Consider the following 23,626-nt stretch of genomic DNA (forward strand, 5'->3'; position numbering starts at 1 on the left):
GATACAATATAGGAATAACATAATTCCAACAATATGCTGCAATGAATGAAGTATCTATGAAAAGCTTTATGCTGTGAAATGAGCAGCTTTCTGCACAACATCTGCCAGCAGATACAAAGGTATTATTTGTGTCCAAAATGAGTAGATCTATTCAGCTTTACTAACCACACTGTGAAGTCAAGGGAGGGACTATATTCATGGGGCGGAAAATGAGAGCATTCCATAAATGGGTTATTGAAGTAACGTTCCTAGTTATTGCCTAGTTGAGCCTCTATCAGCCAGTACTTTAATACTTCATGTCTTGCTGCAGATGCCTTATGCTGAGCAGGTTGATTTGAAGCTATTCTTACTGAGGACCACCTTGAGACATTTACTTCCCTAAAAATACTTTACATTATAAGCAACCCTCCTTATGTCTGCAGAAAAAAATAATGCTATTTGGGAATAGAATAGATTGTGTTTTGGCCCTAGGGAAGGAGCTGAATAACGTGTTAGAAAGGACTTAATCACTTTAAAATGTAATAGATCTCCTTCAATTTGTCTTTCCTTGTAAGATAGCCTGTCAATGTTGCTGGGCAGGTACCTCAAGAGTCACTTTTTCTTGAACTCCACAATTGACCATCCTGCTTGTGCAGACTGTGCAGTGTCATAAGGTAGAATGATGTGGGTTTGGTTTTTTTTTTTTAAAGGTTCATGTGTAGCAACAGGCAGAGAAGGTCTTTATCTCTTCCTGTCTGACTGGAGTCACAAGGAGAAAATGTTAACCATCCCAGCTTGAAAGATATGGCTTGGAAACATCTGTGGCAAACACAGGAGTGCTGCTTCTGTGATAGATTTCAAGGCAGCAGTTGTAATGCTAGTTAAAGGAGTAGAGGGAGCCTGCAGGTGAGGAGTTGTAGATGTGTGTGACACATCTGCTGGGAATTTTTTCTCATGCTGTATGAAGTATGTCTACCACCACGTTTGCTTGTGATGCACCATTTGTTTATGCTCCTAACCTTGGTGTTTTACCTATTTAACTATTTTGTGTGTCCAAGTTGTTCTCTGCTGCTGTAAAATTGGGAACTGGCAGAACTTAGCAAAACTTTACTTGGAGGATAGCGAGTCTGTTATGGAAGCTGCTGACCCAGATGGGCCATGGATGCTTCTATATGGAAATAAAATGTGTCTTAATAACCTCATGTAGTTTGGCCTTGAAGGTCCTTGCATGTGAGAGTGTTTTGGACTTGTGAAGTTCTGTGTGTGCCTGTGCAAAAACAACCCTACCATGCCCAAACTTGTGTGTCAGAGTAGCAGCCCAGGGAGAGCATTCCTACAGCTGCTATTGCTCCCAAATCCTTACAGGTAAGAGAGGATGCAGCAGCTGAGTTTGGGCAGTGGGGTAGTCAGGCTCTTCCTCCTCTCCCTGCTGGCCTGGGTGTCTATGGGGAGAGAATCATGAGCAAGGCACCAGGGCTGAATGCAGTGCCACCATCTGGGAGCAGAGGTGACTTTGCAGGGTCTAGGTGTGCTCCTTTGGGTCTAGCTGAGCAGGAAAGGAGGTGACTGTGCACAGCCCCCTGGCAAAGGTTGCTGCCTCCCTGGCCTGTGGCCAGAGCAGGGTGTGTGAGTACTTCCCTATCTCCTCCAGGCACAATCAGGTTGTCTAGTTCAGGTCAATGATTGTTGTTGTTTTATACTAGCACTGATTATTAATTTTTCCTAAGTATAAGTATGTGGTTTTGACAAAAAGCAGCTCTTCAGGCACCACTGTGGGGAACACCCAGGAAGGAATTGCAGTGAGTAGCTGAAAGGTGTGAAAGTCATTTAAAGGTACACAGGGATTTGGGAAAAAAAAGTCTCTGATGGTCTCAGATTAATAACCCTCTGCCCTTTGCTCAGGACTTATTTGATAGCAATGGGTGAACAAAATATTAGTGTATTTATGGTTTGCTGGTAGAAAAAGAATTCTTAGACATAAATAAATGCATGTGGCTAATACCGCAGAATGTCCAGGCTGCTTCAGAAAGGTGGTAAGATCCTAATAATGCCGTTGTTTAAAAGGACTGAGACGCTATCTCACATCTAGAACTGAGGAAAGTATTTATCATTAGTACCATGCTGCCAGATTTAGTAGTGTGAAAATAATGCAAACAGTCATCTGTAATGCAAATGTTGACGACTGATTAATAGAGAAAATAACACAAGCAATTAATCCACAAGGGAGTAGATCATTATAAATGTAAATTAGATCATCAAAGGGTAAGCCACACAGAAATAAAACTACCCCATAACATGATTAATTATTGAAATTTCAGTAAAAAAGGCATCTTTAACAATAGAGTCCTTGGAAGCCATGTCATGTGGTTCATCAAGATTCGGGACAGGGTTATTTTACAATACAAAAATTTATTAGCTTCATTACAAATATGATGGGGACATTTATTCCATCTGAGATAGCATTCTGTTTTAGTAGCAGAGCACAGCCCTAGCACTGAACTGACTCATTTCTGATTTGCGTACGCACAGTTTTTGCTATAGAACATAGTTTACTTGAGTAACTCGGGAAAGACCTGCTTGCATTTTTTTCAGCGATAAGCACAACCTTTACATAGATAAGTATGTTTGTACCTGCATGTGATCTTAATCACCCCAAGATAAAATGTTAGAGGAAAGGCTGTCTTTCTGGCCAGATCATAGAGATTTCTCAAAAATTAGTGTCTCTTCTTGCCTCTCAGAAAAATTTTCAAGTGACCTTGGGCAGATCACTTTATCTTTGCTCTGCTTTGTTCTCTACCTTGGTTTTGAATGTTTCAGCTTAATGATGTATAACGTGAAATAATTTAAATGGTCTTCATTTCAAGTAATGCTAGGAATCTACCCTTGTAAAGTCTTGGTCACTTTTTAAAAGCTCAATTAAAGATGTTATTCTTTTCTAGCAAAGTAGGGCTTGCTGCTCTTCAAATGCTGTTAAATGTTCAAATGTCTTCTTTGAAAATACATGGTGTTTTAGCACTGTTTGTAATATTAAGGGCTACAATTGTAATCTGCATCTTTCCTGAGGTTAAATTTTACATTTTCCTATCATTAGAGACCTACTTAGAAACTTGGCAGTCGTCCCCCCCCCTTCTATTCAAAGTAGACTCAGTGTGCTTTACCACAGTAGTTTAAGTGCATTTTGCATGGCATCATGGCGGTGTTCTGAACACCCTGCAGAACTGGCCTTGTGAGACACCTTGCTTTTTCTGCAAGGCCAGTTGGAGTTTAGATACCAAAATTGGCCGGATGGAAACTTTCTAACAGTTTTGAGTGTTAGAAAACAGAACATTGTCACTCAGACAATCCTTCCTCTAATTAATTGAATGCCCTGAGTGTTGGCTAAGCAAAGATTTTATAATGTACACTGATTACATATTCATTAGCTATCCCAGCTTACTTGATGTATATAGATTACTTTATTTTATATGGTCACACCCCTTATTGGAAGTCCTTACATGGTTCTTTGGCATCCTCTTGACTTCTGTTTTATCAGTCTCATCTACTTCTCTTTCTTTGATGAATAAATGTTGTTTTGTTCTACTGTCTTTATAAAGTCCCCCCTTTTCTTGAGACTAAGTTTCTTATGGGAATTAGTTTCTTAATATCTGTTTTTCATTTTACAGCATAACATGTTACAACAAGCAAGCTAAAACACACATAGCAATTATTGTGGTGACAGTTAAAAACAGATGTTTTAGCCAAGTCCAGCTGGGTAACCATGAAATAAGTTTGGTCCAGATTTCTTCAGATCTCCAGGTGGTGTCGTCTGGAGCTGTGCGTTGTAAAATCTGAGTCGGATTCTAAATTTGCTGGATATCCGTAGACACTCTACCACTTTGATTGCAAAACAAGACTTAAACGTCTTGGGTTTTTTGGTTACCTGAGGGAATTTGGCCCTTTTAGTGCTGGCATAATGTACCTGTGATTTTACTCTGCCCAGTTTCAATGCAGTTAAAGCTGTCAGTAGGAGTTGGGAAGGTCCCCTCCATTTTGACTGGAGGAGAGAAGTTCTCCAGTTGTTTAAGTAGACCCAGTCTCTTGGTTGGAACTCGTTCACTGGTGTGCCCAATCCCATCAGTCTGGAGATCACTGCGGCTCACTGTAAATCCCATGAAGTTTTATGAAGAGAAATGAAGTAATTCAAGTTGACCCCTCCTTTTAGGTGTGTGTCTCCTCGAATGTGTGGTACATGGTAGGGTTGACCATATAGCAACTCATAGGGGCTTATTTTCCTGGTTTCCCACAGCTGAATTCTAATTTGTAGTACAGCAACAGGTAGGGCTTGGACTCCTGTCCTGAAGGTTTTCTGACATATTTTACCCAATTGCAATTTGTATAATTCATTCAGTCTACTTTGCCACTAGCTTGGGGCCTATAAGGAATATGAAAACCCCAAGCCATTCCTTCCAAGGCTTTCTTAATCTATTGTACCACTTCTGCATTAAAGTGGGAACTACTGACTGATGGCATTCCCAAAGGTACCTGAATCTAGTTATTATTTGATTCAACAGTATTTTAGTCACTTCCCTAACCTGGTTGGTGTGACAAGGAAAGGCTTCTGGCCACCTAGAAAAGTTACCCACCAGAACTAGATGTTAATTTGACACCCCCCTTTTCTGGGTAACTCAGTGAAATTAATCTGCCAGTATTCACCTGGAACATTTCATGGCTACTAGCACTCTTTTTTAACAGTTGTTTCTTCTATAAACGATACATTTGTTGGATTCTTTCTTGTACAATCAGAGCCATTTTAAACCCAATTTTAGATGTTTGCAAATGTTTCAAAAGTTTTTCAGTACTCTAATGAGTGGCTTTATTTTCACAATCTACTATTTCACGCAAGATCGGTTCTGGGACTATTATTTGCCTGGTTGGAGTAACTGCCCTGCCTCGTGGATCAAATTTTGCTTCTAAGGTTTCAATTAATTGACAGTCCCTAGCACTATACTCTGATTTTTCTACTGGGAGAGGTATCTCTAGCAGGGGTATAAATGATATGTTTTCTAACATGCCTATTTCTGCAGCCTCTTTGGCAGCCCTATCAGCTAAATGATTCCCCAGTTCCAGTTTGGTCTTACCAGCTTGGTGTGCACTGCAGTGCATAACAGCAACCTCTGCTGGTTTCTGGATACTTTTGAGTAAATCTGAGATTTGTTTTCCATTTTTGATCTATGTGCCTTGAGATGTCAAAAGGCCTCTTTCTTTCCAGATGGCCCTGTGTGTATGCACAGTCCAAAATGTTTGTATTTTGAATCAGTCCAAATGTTAACTCATTTTCCTGTACTCAATTCCAAAGCTCGAGTGAGTGCCATTACACATTGGAGGGAGTGCCCCTGATTCCATTACCTCATGGTGTGCAGTCACTGCATATCCAGATAGTCATTTCCCATTTCGGACAAAGCTGCTCCCATCAGTAAACATCTCCCAATCAGGACTTGCCAAGGGTCTGCCTCCCAAGTTGGGTCTGCTGGAATACACTTCTTCTGTAGTTTGTAAGCAGACAAAGCAAAACACAGTCATACTCTGGGGCTCCTTTTACCTATTGGGCAGATAAGAACACAGCAGGGTTAATGATAGAAGTTGTTCTGATTGTCACATTGTCTTGCTACAGCAAGACTACCTGGTACTTCAGCATCTGGCTGGGAGAGAGCCAGTGGCCCCCTTTTTCCTTGAGTACCGACCACACTGTGTGTGGCACAAAAATGACAATCCTAAACAACAATCCCAAAGTCAATTTTCAAGCTTCCTGGATCAAAGAACAGGAGCTACTACTGTCCTCAGACTAGACCAGCCTTGGCTGACACTTAGTTGCTTTGTAAAGTAGGCCACAGCCCTCCTCTGCTCCCCAAGGAACTGTGGCAGCACTCACAGTGCTACGTAATGTCTTTCATAGGTAAATAGTTCAAACAGGCACATGGGTCCCCCCAAAGCAGGGCCTGCATAAGGGCTTGCTTAGTTGTAAAAAGGCAGCCCATGAATCATCAGTGCAGACTGTAACATCCTCCTGAGCTGGAGGATGAGCTCATATAGTGGCTTTACTAGCAACCCACAATTGCTAGTACGCAGGAGGCACCATCCCACCATCCCAAGCAATGCACATAACTCTCTTACTGTTCGTGGCAGTGGGTGTTGGTAAATTGCCGCTTTTCATTCCTGTGGCAGCCTCCTTTATCCGTGGAGGATTTAGAATCCCAAGTCGGTTACTGTGGTCTGGAATAGTTCTGCTTTGTCTTTGGATCCTCTGTACGCAGTTAGTCCCAGAAAATTCAGCAAGGCCACAGTCTGATCCAAGCATCAGAATGTCATCTGCATGCTGTAACAAGACTCCGGTAGGGTTCTGATTTTTCCATTCCTCCAGTTCTTTTGCCCATTCATTTCCAAATGTGGTGGAGCTATTTCTCTGTTTGGATTTTCCCATTCAAAAGCAAATAGCTCTTGACTCTCAGTACTCAAAGGGATGCAGAAAAAAGCATCTTTGAAATCTAATACAGTAAACCATTTTAATTTTTCACTCAAGGTTGCTAGTAATGAATAAGGATTTGCTGGTACTGAGTGTATATTTTCTACTATCTTTTTTATGGCTCTAAGGTCCTGTACAAGCTGGTAAGCCTTTCCTTCAGTTTGCATTCTTAACTGGCAGAATAGGGGTATTAAATTTGGATTCACATTCCTTCAAGAGGCCATATTCTATACATTTTTCCAGAAGGGGTTATAACCCCTTATGACTTCCTATTTTCAAAGGGTATTGCTTTTGCCTTACTGGTCCTGCTCTAGGTTTCAATTTAATTCTTACAGGCTTGGATCACCTGGGCACTTCTCCAGCCCAGACTATCAGGATCATTGCATTGTCAAGTGATACTGGCAGATGTATCATGTCTGGTTTCAGAGGCTGTAATGCAAAAATAGAGGCTTCCGCATAATTAGCTTCTGGAATAAAAAACAGTATTTTGCCATTTTAAAATTTGATTTCAGCATTTAGTTTTCCAAAAATTCTCTCTCAAGGAGAGAGGCTTTGGCAAATTGGGTAGATGCAAAAACTGTTGAGTCGCCCACTATTTTCCTAATTTAAAATGAATGGGTTGAAAAATGGCCGAGTTTGCAATTCCCTGTTGCACCAACGATTGTTAGAGAATCATTACTCAAGTTTCCCCTTACTGTATTTAGCACTAAGTTACTAGCTCCTGTGTCTACTAAAAATCCAACCTCCTCATTTTCCTCCTTGTTTCCCCAGTTTAGCTGTAATCAGAGGTTCTGCCAGGGAAGAATCCTCCAATCCCCCTTAGTCATCACCAGTGACAGTCACAGGTTGGCCACGTCCTCGTCCCCTTCCTGTCTCTGGGGGCACCATTCCTCTGGAAATTCCTTCATTAACTCCAACTACTTTTTGTTTAGTTATTTCTTGCTGGTTTTCTCCGTTCTGAAAAACTCCCCAGGCAACATCTAACAGCTTCCCTAGATCATACCGGTCTTGTCCCTGAGCCTGTTGTAATTTCCTTTTAATATCATCTGAGGATTGCCTCACAAATATGGGGGCTAATTGAGTTTTTCCTTCCTCTGTTTCAGGATCAATATTAGTATATTTTTGAGCCGTTTCTTTTAGGCAATTTAAAAATTCACTAGGTGATTCCTTACCATCCTGCTTAATTTCAAATAATTTTGACATATTGATAGCCTTTGGTATGGCATTTCTAATCCCATATAGTATCCATTCTTGATATCTATTTAATCTCTCTCTAAACATGGGCACATTAGGGTCCCACTTGGGATCCTCAGCAGGAAAATTAATGTCCAGTGTACCTGACAAGTTACCTGTCAAAATCTGCTCTTCCACAAACCTCCTACTGGTTTTAACAACCATCTCTCTTTCTGTACTGTCAAACAACATTTCTAATATAGCATCTATATCCTTCCAGTCCGGATCCTGAAGTTTTATCATCATTTCAAATGCTTTTGCCATTTTGTCTGGGTCATCTCGATAGGTGCCAGCCATCAACTTCAAATTATTTAGGTCTGTTATAGGAAATGGAACTTCTACTGTAATTGGACCATCCATACCAGCTGCCTGATGGAAGGCAGCTGCTCTCACATCTCTGTGTTTAGCTCTAGCTGTCTCTGCAGTCAGACAAAAACCCTCCGTTCCTTGATACATCCTCTCTATCTCTTCTGTCTCCTCTGCTCCTTGATATGTCCTCCGTATCCTCTCCGTCTTCTCTTCTAGACCTGCTAAATCCACCTCTTTACATGCCAGTTCCCTCATAATATCAGTCTCAGCAGCCTGGTTTTCTGTTCCCCCATCTAACCTGCAGTTAGGACTGACCATAACATTTAAATCATCCTTCATACTGGGGAGATGTTTAGAACAAGTTTGTCCTGTGCTGCACGTAGAACAACAACATTGTAACCATTTTCCTTGATTCTCCCTTTCAAGAGCCAGTGTAAAAGGGTCTGAGGGGGCTGGATTCAAGCCACAATCTTTCTGCCATTCAGGATGATTCCGTAAAGTGAAAAACATATCAGCATACATAACCTCATCCCATTTCTGTTCCCGTCTTAAAAACGACATTAACTTTAACAGTGTATTATAATTCAAGGTTCCATTTTGTGGCCACTTTTCTCCAGAGTCTAGTTGGTACAATGGCCACCGCTGATTGCAGCACTTAATCAAATTCTCCCTGGTCGCTGGTCCCCCAGGGGGGCCTCCAATCTTTTTCCAATGTTGCAAAAGGCAACCAAGTGGGGATTTTTTCACAATGCCCCTTTTAGATTGTCCACTGCCCATCTCTGAATAGTACACCCAAAATGCTACAATACAGACACAAGTGCAAACACAAAGCAATTATGGATTGATAAAACCAAGTAAAGTAGCAAATTCTGGAATATCAAATAAACCACCCAGTGCCCTGGAAGAGCCTCACGTCTTCTATGGGTGGGATTCCCCTTTAAGAATAAGAAAAGAATGCCTTGTTATCAAATAGGCTCTTACCTGTGTCCCAGACTGGTCCGGGGATCTGTGGTCTTCTCCAGGAAAGTCCTGGTGCTGGTGTGAAGATCCAGAGATCCCTCGGATCCACGGGAGATCAGGCAGAGTGTTCCATTGGGAGTTGCCAAAATTGATAGCGAAATCAGCCAGACAGAAACTTTCTAACACAGTTTTGAGTATTAGAAATCAGGCATTCCTCACTGCAGCGCTGGGCACTCGGGGGCTCGAGTGCGCCGGGTGTCGGCTAAGCAGAGCTTTTATTGTGCACACTGATCACACATTCATTAGCTCTCCCTGCTAACTTGGTGTGTAGGGATCACTTTATTTTACATAGTCACACCCCTTATCAGAAGTCCTTATATGGGTTCTTTGGGGTCTGTCTTCAATGTCGAGTGTGCTTTGTAGGGGGCTGTCCCTCGACCTCCACTTTGAGTAGCTGCAGTACCATTGTTTTGCATAACTTCTACTGTGCCAGCCTTGCAGAGCTGAGCTGGCATCCTGCTTGTGTTTTGCATGACTTTTGTTTCGTTGGCCTTATCTACTTCTCCAAGGCTACCTTGTTCCCTTTATTTGATAAGAGTAAACTGTTGTTCTGTTCTGCTGTCCTTATCATTTTGATATCTGTTGCTGGAATGAGTATTTGAAAGAGTGTCAGAGAGAAGAACAATGCAAGAAGCATCTCTGGTACTGGCAGGCAGGCCTGTGAGCAGTCAGGACTAGTAGCAGGGGTCCAGAAAGGGCTGACAAGAGACGTTTGTATGCAGGACAGGTTGACAAGAATGTTGAAGCTGAAATAGAATTTGAACAACTTTGTCTTGCTGTTTAGTTTCTTTTTTTTTTTTTTTTTTTTTTTTTTTTTTTTTTTTTTTTTTTAGGAAACAAGATTTTCTAAGTATTATATTGTGATTAAAAATTATCCAGGACATGCCATATCTTTCCTCACTTTCTCTTATCATAAGGAAGAAGAGAACCCCAGTCTAAGCCTCTGGGTTAGCAAGTGGCTCAGAACAAGTTTTGTGTACTGCTCTCTTTAGACTTCCATATGCTGCTTCATCCGTCCACATCTTTATCTAACCTTCTGTATATTCCACCTAGGAGAGAGTCACAAGTCCTGGTTATGTCAGAAAATCACATCACCCCTCTTGAGCTCAGATTTTTCTCTTGGTTTGGCACCTTACTTTTCAATTCAGTTTTGCTACAGTCTTTTTTTTTCATCTGCTTTGAAAGACAGGAGGTTGAAGCTCTGTAAAATATGGGCCTCCTTGGAGCCTCTTGGCTGTTAACCAGCACTGAGTCTTGACTGGTCCCACACATGAATTGGTATCTAAACCATGGTTTGAAATTGTTATCGAGAAAGTTTGCCTTCACTATGAGCCAGTCAGTAGTTTTTATTGCTACTGAATATTATTTTCAGTCCTGGCAAACTTAGCTTTTGCAAATAGCACTAGAGTGCTGACGCTTGTGATGCAAATTTCTGTAGCTGAGAAGGCCACCTGATGGTAAATGTTTCTGCTTCTTCCTTCAGTCGAATGGCTTTGAGGCATTTCTTAGAGGAACTTGGTTGGAATATTGTATTAGGTACCTTTGTGCTTTTGAGGCTTCAACAGTTAGATTTAAATGCTGTAGAACATATACAGAAAACCCAGGAAATGAGAAACAAATACCTGCCAAGAAAAAGCACTTTTGCATTTTTATACTGTCATTATGTTTTAAACCCCAGCCCTTCTGGCCTGATTCTTGTGTACAACTCTTGTGTATAGGAAAAAAAAACTTGACTTTGACTACCCTTTCATTTTTTGCTCCTGAGCCTCTGGTGGTACCAGCAAGTCACTTTTGTAAGCAACCAAGTTTAAATAGCAGCCTTTTGAGCCTGTGGTGGAAAGTGTCCCACCTGGTCCTCTTCTGCCTAAGGAGGGGTGAGTGCAGCATCTTGCCCGGAGGAGCTGGGAACATAAACGGTAGAAAATGTATTTTCCTGAGTTCCCATAGGGCTGTACAGAGAACCCTGGAGGGAGAAAGACAGCTGAGAAGAAATGAATGTTGGTAAATGGTATTAAAAGCTAGTGGACAGGGAGACAAATGAATTCAAGATACATCGGGCTGTTAAGTGAGGGAGACTGCAAACCTAATTTTTGCCAGTGGCATGACGAATGAAACAAGAAAAGTGGCACTCAGTAGGGTCACTTGGCTCCTCATAAATTTTGAATTGTCTGCTTTTCTTTTTTTTTAATATCCTGTAAAATGAAAAGCTGGGATCATTAGAAGATGTGCTGGTGAAGGTGATAGGAAGTGAGAGAAGAAATTTCCGTATTCTGGCCTTAATTTCTCTGATTGTCAATGATTTGTTAGTCAGTTATCTGGGAGCCAGATATATCTGTAGTTTGTTAAAGCGTAGATTATGTTGTTCAATTTATCTTGCTTGTATCTTTAGAACCACAGTTGGCATGACAATATTTTGGACTCATTCCAATGAAGAAAAAGATTTTAATTTTTCAGCACCCTCTGTGCTGAATAGCACTTAAGCTTCATATATTTCTATAATTTTAGTGGGAATGTAGAAGTTGCTGTTTAAAACATACAGGTGAGGACCTGCTAATTCCTGCAAATAATTTTAATTAAGGGGAGAAGGAGAAAAAGAAGGAAAGTCAGCCCTTTGGTATTGGTCTGGGACTTTCATGTGTGGTGCAAGATGACTGAGTGCTCCCAGAGAGCAAACACTCAGTGCTAATGAGAAATTACCAGTGAGGTGTGAGCAGTTGCTTTGCAGAGCAAGACCCATGAATTAGTCTTTTAAACTTTGTCAGTCCCTTCTCATTTCATCCTCAGCTGACTTGCAGTCCTCTAAAAAATGAGGTCTCGGTGAATTTGCCATAGATTTCTCAAGTGCCTCGGGAGGCCTGTAGCAGCTCTGCACATTGTGCACTGTGATCCATCCTTGTGGGAGGGTGGTGGGAGCATCAGCATCACATGTGGATTTCTTCTGCTTGTAAATAGATAAGGCTGTGTCTTGTGATCTGGTTATAAATTCTCTGCAGGTCAGCAGAGGATTTTGGTAAATATCTTGGCCTTTCCATGGAAACCTTCACATTTGAAGTGCATTTTTTTTTGAACCAACCCTATGTGATCCCTAAGAGTGGCCATTCTCTTTGGTGGCACTCTGAATTCTAGCCAGATAAAAGTTCAAGCTTTTCATTGCTGTCTCTGTTCTTCACATGAGTAGGTGTTTTTCAAGAGGGTGTTTTTAGACTGTGTCTGTCTCCATAAACTTTCCAGGCAGAGTTGTCTTTACAAGGTGGGAAAAATGTATATTTAAAGGCATTATTTAAAGTAATTCCCAGACAAAATTCAATAACTTCAATGACGTGTCCTTAGGCAAGTACCTGAAGTGTCTTAAATTCAAGAAAGACACACAGGCTAGCCTTCTTCCTCATGTCTTTTGTGGATGCCATCCAGATGTGTTCATGTTAAAATGCTGTATGAGCATGAGTACTCAGCTCTCAGTGCAGTGGGCTTCTCAGCCTGTCCCCGACAATGTACATATCAGTAGCAGTCATCTCTTAATATTGGTGGGAATGGTGGGGAATAATTTACTGATTTCTGATCCAGTAAAACTCACTTAATGGAAGGGTGAGTGTTTCAGAGCTGGATATGTGAACCCTCTGAGTTTCATTCCTCTGGCATCATGGCTTTTTGAAAAGAAAAGCTATGTACTGTCCAGAGCTTTTTCTGTTGAACTTTTAATAACTTTGTGATCAGGTGCTGTGCAATTCAGCAGGTAATTGGTCTGTGTCCAACCCAAAATATTTCAACAGGAGTATGTACGTGACCACTAGTTTGTACTAATTAAATAATTGCTTCTATTAAGCTGAATGTAATTAATGCAAATAGTAGAGAAAGGTAAGTGGGCAATTTAACTGCTGTGGGTTTGTTGCAGAATTTTCAATTATTTACTTTGTGGCAAAGAGGAAAGCATTGGAAAATATTGCTACTGAACAGCTCAACTAATAAGGGATCATTTTGCAGTATGTATGGCTGCATGTTAGACTTGTGCTGAAAGCTTTTTATACTTTTCTAAGGTTGTATGACAGGTTATAGTTAGAGCTGGGAGGGAGGGGGCTTTTTTTTTTTTCCTCAAGGAGCTTTTAAGGCTTAGAAAACTCGAATATACAGACAAGGTTGTGTCATTGCCTGAAGTGGCCAGCAGTGCCCATGGCCCAAAAGGCAGTAATCCAGAGATGAGGCAGGTCCAAGATAAGTATCTTCTCAATTACCAGGGCTTTGGTTGTTCTTGGCAGGGATTCTTTTCTCCTACTCTTTTTTTTTTTTTTTTTTTTTAATTTTTTATCATTGGAAATGCCAGCCTGAAACTGGAAAAACTTTATGAAAGTCAGGAAAATTATGAAATCCTCTTTATTTGAATTTACCTCAGTGTTTTTGTGTTGTGTGTCTTCAAAGGAAATAAAGTGTTCATCTCTAGCATGGTACTAGAAGAGCTTTTAAAAATGTGCTTTCAACCTGGGGTTGAAATTTTCTGTGTTTTAAATGCTTCTGTCTCATCCCAGAGCAGAGAAAGCCCAACTGAAGCAGGCAGAGCTGGGACAGGATGAAGTCTTGATCACCAATCTTGCTGAGCAGAGCCCAGCCAGAGTGTCCCCAGGCACAAGCAGAAAGCATCAAAACTCTTCTATTTTAGAGCCTTGTATATGAGGAATTCCCTGACAACTGCTGCCAGCAGCCGTGCTGGGTATTGGGGGACTGACAATCAGTGAATTCCTGGTAATTTTGTCCTTGCCACTGCTGCTGTTAGGAATGAAGCACGCTAGTTCAGTTGTCAGTTAAAGCTGGGGGGAGGGCGGGTGTGATTCTACACTAATTTCCTCCTTATTCTCACCTGCATAACTGTCCCTGCTCTCTGAAGTCATATGCTAGAGTAAAGAATTTACCTTCCTTGTCCTGTTATTTAAAATGTCTCCTAAGAATCAGATAAGATCAAAGCCCCTCAAGTGTGCTTTAGATAAATGGCTTGTGCTTTGTAAGCAAAAGCAAAAGATTGAATTGCCTTGACATTTTATAATCTTTCTGATTTCACGTGCTGAAGTTGAAATGCATTGTGAAAGGCCCTTGTCATTTTTCTGAAGTCTGCTGGGTCTCTGAGGACAGGAGTAATATCCTCACTTCCTTGCAGTCTCATTTTTATATCTGGTCCTGCAACCTTCAGAAGCCTGATGTAAGGTTTTGTTTTCCTCAGGACTGTGGTGGCTTCTGGACAGTTTAGGCATACTTGTTGCTAAATTATATCTGATGAGAAAATATGAGGAGATCAAATAGGGATTTATTCTCTGGAATACCTCAGCTACATGAGTTGCTCGAGGGTGAAGCTGGGTGACTTCTCGTCAATCAGTACTGTCCTATTCTCCATGGTACTGATCTCTATTTGAGCTGCTGGAATTTATTATTTGGGGAATGAGCTTTCCCAGCCTTGGCCTCTAATCTTATTTACTTGTGAACAATCTGTATACAGCATTGACACAAAAAATTTCTGTGCCAAGCTAATATGCAGTGCAAGGGATAACATATTTAGATGTCTGTGTTGGATTTGGGAGGCTGTGAAGCTCATCATTCCTGCCTTCTCTTATCAAATAGTTGACTGCAGCATTCTGCTACCGTACAGCCTGTCAGGAGTAGAGCTATTTCTGTCAAGGGAAAGAAAGAAAGACAATTCAGTCCTTTTCTCTTTCTGCTCTGTTGCTTCAGGAGATGCAGAGCAGAGAAATGTGATCCCTGAGGATCTCTGCAAATAGTGAGATGAGGATATATAGAGAAGGCAAAAATCAGCTACAGGAGGCCATGCATTGAGAAATTCCAAGTTCAATTGACTTTTGATACCCCAGGCTTTAAATTGCCTTTTGGTAGTAGGCATTATAGATGATGCTGTCTTAAGGCAGCAGACAGCACCATCAGGGCTCTTCCCTGGCCACGGCGGTGGTGGGGAGGGCTGTTGTCAATGAACTGTCAAATTCTTACACCAAACGACTCTTTTGATAGTCACTTTTTCCACATAAATGTCAGAATTAGTGATTCTTTATTGGTGGAAAAGCATTTTGTCAATCATTTCTCCCTTGAAATGAAAACAATGCAATTAATAATGCTGAAAAGAAATGTTTCACAAAGGACTGGAAAATGTACTGATTTTGAGTCCTGGTGAAAAATAGAATCTTCAGTGTGTTACTGTTTTTGAAAAAATTTTCTGACAAGGCTTCTTTTGGTAAGGAGTGTCACTCATCAGGGGAGATGAAGAGGTAATGAATGGCTGTTGTGTCAGATGGGTCTGTGTGTGTGATGTGATCCTTGCTTAAAAACACACTCACAGGTGAGACACACCCGCAAAGATTATGCTCATTAGAACTCTCCAGCTGGAAGGGCAAGGACTGTTGCTCACATGGCTGGCATTCATTTATTTTCTAATTGCATTTCGAGGATTCCCCACTCCTTTCAGCTCCCTGGCTGTCCTCGACAGCTGAGTCAGACCTGCTCTTAATCCCAAATTTCAGCCAAGGCTGAACCTTGTGTACCAAGGCATGGAGGTCTCGAGCTAGAGATGTCTTCCCTCCCAGAACACAGACTGCCCTGTTTGTCGCACTTAGGACATGGTGAAAATATAATTTATTTAATCTAATCTGTTTAACATTGGCCATACTGCCACTGCCCTTCAGATATCTGGTTTGTGTTTGTGATACTTTTTTTCTTCCCCCTGAAAACTGAGCTCCTTGGATCAGTTGGAGTGGCTGCAGAAGAGCAAGGAATTTGCCTTTGTATGAGGCTTTCAAAGTAATTATTTATGATTCTAAGATGATTGGATATGTTTCAGTGTCAGCACTCGGTATGCATTTTTAAGAACGCTATTGAAACTTTCATACAAAAAACTACTATATATGTTCCTAGGATATTATTTTATTTGATTAAAGAAAGTATTGACTGCAGTGCTATTGAATAAACTCTCATTTAATCTTTCAGAACATCTACAGCACTTTTCTCCTTCCAGGACCGGCAGAATTTAAATGAACATCAAGCAAAGAAGGGGACAGAAACATTTTTTTGACGTTACATCCCTTTTGCTTTAACTGGGACTAGTTAGGCTGAATACATAATCACAGGCTCAGAAACTTAATTTTTTGTTGAAGGGAGCTTCTGTAGCAAGAGTTTGAAAAGTCAAAGTGTGATTGATATCAAGTAAGCCTGAAGTTGCACTGGCCTTGAGCTTGTTCTGTGCAATAATGTGAACTAACCTCAGTGAAAAATCAACAGCCACAGTCTTGGGCTAGCAGAGCTTCCGGATTATAAAAACAAAAAGACCTTGAGTTTTCTTATCCCTTGAAAGTTAAATGAAAAAGTTAAAAGAAGAACTTTGTGGTCTGTGTTTTGATAGGGTCAGTATGGTTTTAGGCTCTTCCAACAAAACGGATGCTGACGTTCCTTGTTATCTAGTTTTCTGGAAGACATGAAAAAATTAAGTTCATAAAACAAAAAGATTAATGAAATGGGAAGAAATCTATTTTAGATTTTAATAATGGTTTCTATTCTATTAATTTTATTTATCATAATTTTATAATGAATTAAGTTTTAGATTTTAGCATTGGTGCCCATAGATATGTTTCATTAGGTGAACAAAAGAGCTTCTCCTTGGCTTCAGGCAAAAGTTCAGAATTGATTTCTGGGCTATGTGTCTGGTCAGTTGTATTTTTATATGTAGATCACTGTGCTAAAATGCGGAAGGATTTACAGCACAAGAGTTGAAGCTGTGGTGATCTCTAATGCTATAAATCAAGCTAGATCAAGTATTCAGAAGACATGCAAGCAATGTTTCTTGTCTTGGAAACAAAGCAGATACATTGTAGAAACAATTCACCTATAAGTTTACTCAAATTTTTGTTGGTTTTTTGCTTTTGGTGTTTGAAATGGGAACAAATACGGGATTCTCTTCTTTCTAATAAGCTGGAAACAAAAATAAAGACACATTTGTCCTGATGAGGTCCTTTTTACTACATAGCACTCTCACAAGATGATTTCCACTCATGCCTCACTTCTATGAAGTTCTTTCTTAAAAGCTGCTGGGAAATAGACTTTGGATGCATTTTCTGAGTTGTTAATAATCTGTTCCTGTGGTATGGATGTGATTTGGATAAAAGACATTATGAGGGAAAGAAGATTTTTTACCTTGCATGGCACTTTAGGCTCTGTGCCTGACACAGTAATGCTGTTCTAGGCAACAGAACTGTTCAGAAGTGGGTAGGGGACACATTGATGCAATCAGTAGTTCATAGCCTCCTTTCCCATCTAGAATTACTTCTTTCCTGAAAGATCTTCTAGTGCTGTACTTGAATTGTTTAATTTATGCAATAGATTTTTTTTTTCCTTCTTGGTACGTCTCCTGTACTGAGTGTGTGCTTAAATGAGAAGGAATGGCCTTATTTCTTCTGAATGTCTAATCTAATTAATCTGTTTCATTTATTCAGTAATTAGACCATGCAGGGTTCTTTTAAAGTCATGAAGTAGAAGATAGGAGTGCTGAACATCTGTGTTTGTTCCTGTGGAGTTTGTCTGGTTGAATAAAGGGCATCCTCCAGTGTCAACCTCTTCACTTGAAACAGGTGTTTGAAGTTCACCTTTTTGGAAAAGTTTCAACCAAAGGCAGGGAAAGCCTACTGGTAAAAGAAGTATGAAATGCCTTGCAGGCCTTTTGAAAGAGTTAGATGTCTCTCTGATCTCACTGGTTTCAGTCAGGCTATTTCCTTTCGGGAAGGGAAATGAAATCTTGTGATTTCAATGGGGATCAATTGGGCAAGCTTTGGTCCATGTCCCTGCACTTGATGGCATCCCATGCCTTTTGATCACTTCCACTTTGGCAAAGATTTTTTTTTTTCAGTATCCATGCCATGTCACTCTTATCTTCCCCTCAAAGTTGTATCTTTCTCCTTGATTTTTTCTTCTGCTTTTGCAACATCAGTGAGGTTAATTTTGGCATGTTTTGGTCCTTTGCACTGCACCTCATTTCTTCCCAGACCATTTTCTTGTAGTCACTAAATGTCCCAATTTTCTGGGATTTTTAGGGTTTTTTTCAATTGCATTTCATTTGCTCATATCTCCTTTCCAGAGTGTTCGTAAGTCTTTCTTTTCTGTTTTGCAAGATTTCGTTTCCCTTCCTGGAAGGAAATGAAATTTCCTTTATTAGGTCTTTAAACATCTCGTCTTTGAGCATTAATCTGTACTCTTAATTGTCCATTCCTTGTGGCTTCTGTTTCTCCAAGTATACTAATTCTGCCTTAATAACTATGGAAGTCATTGCACTGACATAAAAACACTTGTTATTCTACTTATAACATTCTTTGCTTAAAAGCCTTCCCTTCAAAACCATTCAGCCAGTCCATAATTGGGGTGGTGGGGGATGAGAAGCATGAATAGAGCCACAGCATTTGTTAAATAATTTCTTAAGTTCTCTGGGCTCCTGGAAGATGGGAAGTGTCACCCTGTCACCTTTTTACTTAAATCTGCTGGTAGCAACTTATTGGGGTGTTGATTCCCAGGCACTTTGCATTAGGAGGGGATCTAACATCTGCCCTTGCCAAGCGTCCTGTGGGCTTTGATGAGACTTCATGTGCAGTGGGGGAGCAGTGTGCATTTGTATGGGAGTCTTATCATGATGGAAGTGAAGTGCCACAGAGATGAGTAGTGAAGGAGGGCTGAGATGAGAGAGCTGGGACTTCAGCTTTTAGAGGAGAAGACTCAGGGGGAATCTTATCAATATATATAAATAGCTGAAGGGAGGGTGCAAAGAAGATAGGAGTGAGGCTCTTTTCAGTGGTGCCCAGTGACAGGAACAGAAGCACAGACTGAAACAGAGCAAGTTCTGTCTGAACATCAGAAAAATACGTTGACTGTGAGGGTGACTGAGTGCTGGCATAGGTTGCCCAGAGAGGTTGTGCAGCCTTGTGGCTGTAGATCTTTAAAAGCTGTCTGGTATAATTCTGGGGAACTGGCTTGGAATGCCTCTGCTTGAACCAGACAGTTGGATCAGGTGTCCTCCAGGGCTGCCTTCCAACCTCAACCAGCCTGAGATGCTGTGAAGTAAAGTTTTAATACAGGGCATCATGTGGGCAATGACCTGATCTGAAATGGAGGTTTAATTTTACATCTGCCTTGTCTTGTCCCGTGCTATGTACAGTTCCTTCCTTCTTTTGTACTGTATAGTCCCACTAATGATGCCTTTTGCTGTTCTACTAATGGGGTTCTTTGAATTTTTGGGGTTTTTTAAATTTAATAAGTTTAATAAAATCTTTTCAATTTCTGTATGCATGAGATTTTGGGGAGAGCTCTTCTTTCTTTTAAAGCTATAAATGAAAAATTAGTTGCTGTGGTTATACAAAAAAAATTTTAAATTTTAAAAATTTTAAACTTCCTTAAAAACCAAAATAGCACGCAAGACAGAGATTCAAATGCTCTGGTTCTTATGAAGATATTTTGATTTAGAAAGCTGATTTTAATTTTTCCAGTTTCTTTCCAGTTTCTTGTATTTTGTTTTTCAATGAACTTCCCCACCTCCCCTGCCCCCTCCCAGTATTGGATTTATACATTATATATTCTGGATGTGTAGAGTTTATGTACATCGGGGTTTTTTGAGTCTCAAGTCCGTGAAGTGCTCGTATCTGATCCAGTGTTTAATGGGATGAAGTGCTCATATCTGATCCAGTGTTTAATAGGATTCAGATTATGCAAAGAAGCTGATAATGCTGTCCTATTCTAATGAAGTGCTTGAGCATGGGGCTAAGTGGAAACATGCTGTGTGTGATGTTCAGAAGTGCCCATGGGAGAAAGGAGCTTAAATTCCATTGAGAGAGAAGAACATGATCCCACCAGCTTTAGAACGTGGCGTCTCCCCTTGCTCTGCTCCTCCTGCCATTGGTGGGTGTTGTCATTCTGACAACTTCAGGAGCCAAGCTGTGGTTTCATGCACCACCCTTTACAGTCACACCTTGCCAGGTTTTTCTCTATTAGGTTTCAATCCAGTGGGTTTAGCATAGTTAATGAGAGCGGGGGGGGGGGGGGGGGGGTGTGGGGGGTGTCTCTTTTGTCCTTCTCAAAGGCACGGTTAGAAAGAGTTGTTTTCCTTATATTTTGTAAAAGATGTGCAACTTCTGACACACAGGCCTTGTTTTGCAGATCCCCAGTGTGCTGGCTGCAGAGAGGCCACCTTGTCAACTGGGATCCCATCAAGTGCTCTGAGCTCCCGTTCCTCCATCAGGTACGTGAGCAGTTGTGATCTATTTATTGATTTGAAACAACGTTCTGGGTAGATAATGACATTTCAACTGCAGGCCTTAGTGGATGGCTTTGTAGAGAGCAGAAATGACAATCTGCAGAAGTAGTAGAGTTAATATAATGGATCAGACTGGTACCAGGAGATGTTGCTTACTTCTGATGTGGGTTGTGTTTCTTTCTTTCCCCTGGGGTGTGGTGGCCTGCAAAAACCTGTAGTGAGCCCTTTGTGTGAGGGGACTGAAATGGGAACTGAATTATTAGCCCAGGATCCTCTGTATTTTTCTTACTGGCAAACTAACTTCATGTGATGTGGCTGTTGTTTGCCTGAATACTGAGCACAACTGTATTCCTTCATACTCTGCTTTTTTTTTTGTTTGATTTATGACAAATGCTGATATGTTATGAGAATCCACTGTTCAAGAAAAAAAGATTGAAATAATAAATAAAAACCAAAGTCATGCATGAAATCTGCCAATCTTCATTCTTTCCCCCAAATCTGATTTTTTTCACACAGCATATTTTGAATAGGAAAAAAAACCAGGTCCAGTCCTTGAAATCATGTTATAAAAACAGTGAAGGTGTAGAAGAACACACTGTGGGAAGGAAAGGGATAGATAAACAGATTAAAAAAAGAGGTGCTGCAGCACCTGACAGAGTTGCTGTACCTATACAGTTGATCACCCAGCAACAAATGGCTGAGAGACTGAGATATATTTGGGATAATCTCACAGAGTGCAGCTCCTGAAGTAAGCAGAAAGGAAGATGATGATGCATTGGTGTTTATGTTCAGTCCCTTCTAAAGCCCTGTAGGGAAAAATATTTCTGAATCTTCTGGAAGACTAAATCTGGAAATAAAACACTGTAATAACTTCCAAGTGGATATATCTGAAGTGGTGAAGCTTTTCAATAGAGGCTCAGCCTTTTCCCTTTATTTTATTTAAATCCTTCCTATTTTAGTTTCCTTTAAACAGTTACAGGCAACAGAGTGACCAGTCCCAACCTGAGGAAAGTCAGATTTTGTCAGAAATCCAGAAAGAAAAATAATTTCTGGCTTGCAGTTTAAAAGAAAATACAGGTGATAGCAAATAGTAAGTACTCACTGTTTGCAAGCTGCTGAAGACACTGAGAGAAACAATCAACATTACATGGTGTCCCTTTTTGCTGGGTATTGCAAGTGTTTATTTAAGTCCATGTATGTTTGTGGACTTCTGCAGCACAGGTAAATTAAGGATTTGATCAAGGTCCATAATGTGAAGTGGAATTGAAGTCCACTGATGTTAATTGATACCAACTGTTGACTTGGTTATTCTCACACCCTAAAAAGTGGTGTCTCTCAGGAATTTTTGCATTGCTTGATTTTTCAGTAATTCGTCTCCTCCTGCTCCTACGTCTCTAGGTCTTGGATTTCTTTGGTTTTATGGTTTTTGTTTGTTTCTTTGTTTTCGTTGTGTAGGTTTCCCTTCCCGCGCCCCCATGTATTTTCTTTTTTTCTGATGTGTATCTTTGAATCTATTAACTTCCATGTTAAGTTACTAGTGGAATTAAGATCTGCTCTATGTTGTTAACTTTACCCTGTGTCAATTGAATTGAATGAATAAAATCTCAGTGATTTATGCTAGAAAGTAACTATTTTTGTTACTTTTTCTCCCTTTATTTTGTCTGTGAAAACTAAAGTACCTGTTGTTACACGGACCCCTCAAAAGGGCCGTTCTGTCTATGTAGGCTTTGCAATTAAATGTGGCAGGTCGTGTAGTTGTTGGTAGTGTGGCCATAATTTATCCACTAATATAGACTTTAATTGGACTAGGATTTTTTGTTTTATTTACTGAATTACTGTGTCAAAACTTGAACAACTTTGCTTTTAACTCTCAAACTGAATTACAGATTTAGGCCAAGGAGATGCAGCAGGCATAAGCCTTCAGCAGTTGGACTTGACCCAGTTTTATGCATTGTTAGTGATTTTGTTGATTTTGTATTGTTATATATTTAACTCTGCAGAGCTTCCAAGCAAGGTTTGAAGAAGAGTGGGAGGCTTCTTTGTTTTCTTTGTTACTGTAGATATTCACACAGGATGACTGTATGATTTGGAGGATACAACTCTTAAGACCATGTTTACTTGCTCATCCTTACAGCATTGTGCACAGCAGTGCTCTATAAAGTATGCAGGAAAAAAGAAATCAAGCAAAATCTGTTCTCTGCAGAAATTTCTTACATTGAGTCTTTAAGATGATCTTTACAGACTAAGGAGAAACACTTATTTCTGGTGAAGGAGAAACACTTATTTCTGGTGTAGGGCTTTTTGGGTAGATGTGGTGAATGAGTGCTGGGGGCATCTGTTTGGGCTGACAGTGAATGTGATTGATTATGCATGTAGTAAGTGCTTGCACTTCATACAAAAGAAGTGTGAGTCTCCCAGGTAGTATTTTACCATGGAAATCTGGTAATGTGGATTGTTATCTCAAGTGTGCTGTCACTGGGAGGTGAGATTTAACCAGAATAGTCACTTCTGCTGTACAGACAAGGAGATGACCTTGTGGAGAAGTGGCACACAAAGAAGGGGGAAAGGCTGCCTGTGTCAGTGTAGCACTTGCACACAGACAAGGAGTCTAGACCAGAAGCTGTCAGGTTGTAGATTCTGAGGGATTTAAAAGGATCTTTGTGCCATGAAAAGGCTTTCTACCTGCATGCCTGGTGTTAGGAATGGAGTTGTTGTGGAGAGGAATAATGCTTTGCTTTCCCCGCCAGCGTTTGTTTTTCTTTAGCTCTTCCCGCTTCTTGCCTCACTGCTGACAAGGAGGCTGGTTTGCCATACTAAACACCTTAGGGTTGACAGGATGGAGAAAACCTACAGGCTCCTTTGACAGCAGTAATCAATAAGAAGTGAAAAAATCTCACTCTGAGAAGCCCTTTTCCAGCTATAAATGGCAATGGAAGTCCTGAAGGTGAAACTCTGATTTTTAGCCCAAATTGTGAAGGCAAAGGACCAGCAATCTGGGACCAGGGAAAAGATTTGCAAATCAAGAGTTTGTCACTGCTCATCTGTGTGCACTTCAAGCAAGGAGAGAACTGCATTGTGTGAAACAGTCCTCAAAAATGCCTTTCCTCAGCCCATGAGCTGGGGCTTTGCTTATTGCATCCCCCAGCCCTTAGACTCATGGAATTGTTAAGGTTGGAAAAGACCTTTATGATCATGTAGTCCAACCATTGCCTGGCGCCACGTGTTCACCACTAAACCATGTCGCTTGGGGTGCCTCATCCACACATTTTTGAGACTTCCAGGGACGATGATTGCAGCACTTCCTAGGCAGCCTATTC

At 40.7% G+C, this 23,626-nt stretch overlaps 1 protein-coding gene across 3 annotated transcripts in view; it reads left to right on the forward strand.

The window, feature by feature from the left end:
• The window catches only part of TSPAN4 (tetraspanin 4), a gene marked incomplete at its 5' end in the record, with an annotated part of 415,229 nt that overhangs the window by 129,161 nt on the left and 262,442 nt on the right, over positions 1-23,626 (forward strand). For all 3 annotated transcript variants that reach the window (XM_084208494.1, XM_084208495.1, XM_084208496.1), the window contains one exon: positions 20,213-20,294. The remainder of the gene's footprint in view (positions 1-20,212; positions 20,295-23,626) is intronic.

The sequence above is a fragment of the Fringilla coelebs genome (genome assembly GCF_963513975.1).
Source record: "Fringilla coelebs genome assembly, chromosome: 6".
Lineage (NCBI taxonomy): Eukaryota > Metazoa > Chordata > Aves > Passeriformes > Fringillidae > Fringilla > Fringilla coelebs.